The sequence below is a fragment of the Pteropus alecto genome, unplaced genomic scaffold, assembly GCF_000325575.1.
Source record: "Pteropus alecto unplaced genomic scaffold, ASM32557v1 scaffold81, whole genome shotgun sequence".
In the NCBI taxonomy this organism is placed as follows: domain Eukaryota; kingdom Metazoa; phylum Chordata; class Mammalia; order Chiroptera; family Pteropodidae; genus Pteropus; species Pteropus alecto.
The window spans coordinates 17,555,138-17,557,252 of NW_006433378.1; positions in this window are offsets into that span (position 1 = coordinate 17,555,138).

Below are 2,115 nucleotides of genomic sequence, written 5' to 3' on the forward strand. Positions count from 1 at the left end.
TAACAGCATCCTTGTAATATGCAAGATTAAATTGTTCATGTCTGCTGATACATTAGGCCATCCGATAATTTAATTAAAAAATTAAAGTCATGAAAAGACTTTTGAAATAGCTAAGTGCCTTAAATTTCCCTTCGGCTCATGATGGTGCATGAAAAATCCTTACCCTTAGGGTTATTTTTGAAATTAAAAAAAAATGATCATTGAAAATATATAAAAAAGAATAAACATCATAAAATTTCTTAAAAAATATAACAATAACTTATCTCACAGAATGATTTAGATGAGAGATCGTCTCCTGTGTCATAAGTGGATAAATATTCCATGTTTAATAATACTCAATAATAGGTAATTATTATTATTAAATTATGCTTTGAATAATAAGTTATACTAGTTTTATTTCATAGCATTTCCTCATTAAAGTAATACTTTTTCTGATGAAGCTGCCGTTAAATTAAATAACAACAAAACATAACCCAAAAATCTCAATTTGTGTTACAACCAGTATAAGATAAGCCAACAAGTCATTTTCATTATTCAGTGTTGAATTCTACCTACTGGTCTCGATAAACAAGGCTTCTCATTCTCTTCCTATAATGATGTATGGTAAATACATATAAAAATAAGTTTTACAGTGAATTGCTCAGTAGCAATTCTGACTGACTCACAGCCAAGGTGATGTAGAGTAATTATACATGAACACTATTCTTAACTATTAAGTGATAAAAATGTGGATTTGACTATTAACCAACACATAGAGAAATAAAATGCTCGAGTAACAACTGTTGATACTCTGTATTATTTGAGCAAAACGCCCATCTTATTGCATTTGTTTTATAGGCCTTGGCCTAAGAATCCAGAATATGTCCTTAAATCAAAGTTATTTTCTTTTAAGATTATTGGATACTTTTAATAGATATATATATATTACATTTTTATTATCAAATTCTTTTTTTATGACCATTAATAAATGACTAACTTTAGAAGTTTCTATAAAAGCCCCATATTCTTTTACACTGTTTGCATATTCTTTTACACTTTTAGCTAATAACTAAAATTTTAAGACCTGGATCAAAGGATCTAAGCTTTAGATTTTAAGAAACTCTTGTCTATAAGCTTTATCCATTTGAGAATTTTTGAGAAAATATAAACATGAGAAAATTTAAAAGGATTTTGATGATTTTTTCTTTTCATATTATATTTCTCAAATACCAAGTTCATAAATAATTGTACTTTCTAAACAGTGTTATCAAGAAAGTATATTATGATTATTAATGGGAGTAAGGGTATAATAACTTTTTTATCCACATCATAGAGAATGAATATCCTGAGTAAGCCTTTACTATGTCGGTTTCCATTTGTTTATTCATGTTGAATGCTGATTTTGTGCCATGAGACATTACATAGACGTTGCTAAATAAAAAAACTCTCAGGGTTTCTTGATGATAATAGTTACACTCAGGGTCTGAGGCTGAAGATTTTCAGGCTTGGACTAAATTCTTGAGGGCATCTAAACTAGCTAGCCGTCTGATGCAGATATGTTTATCAGTCAGCTCTTTCTTCCCAAATGTAAATGAGTAACCTGAATGAGTGTTCTGTATGAGCAAAACTAGGCTTAAATTTCAGATATAGCTCTTTAAATACCTCTGCTATTTTGGGTAAAGCACATGTCCTCACTGCACTTCACTTCCCCACATATAAAATTAAAAAAAAAATATTTACTAGGACTGTTAAAAGGATTCAATACAATATGATATAACAAAGCGTATATGGAAAATTACAAAAAATATGTGGGGATATTCTTTCTTGGCTCCCAATATCTGAATAGTATATGTATGATATAGATATATTTAATACAAAACATCAATTAAGTATCAATTGTGACTTGAGGGCTTTTAATCACTGAATGTAAATTTGCTTTTAAAAATTACTTATGTGCAGTCTTTTACATTACCCAAAGCCAGTACCTTTTTGATTCTATATTTCTTCTCTGCTATTCTTAGAATTAAGTATAGTTCACTAAGACATATCAGAAATGTTGCAGCCCTGTACTGCATATGACAATTCAAAGGGTTTGGGATCACCAATGTTTAAATAAACTCTCTTATTTTATTTAAT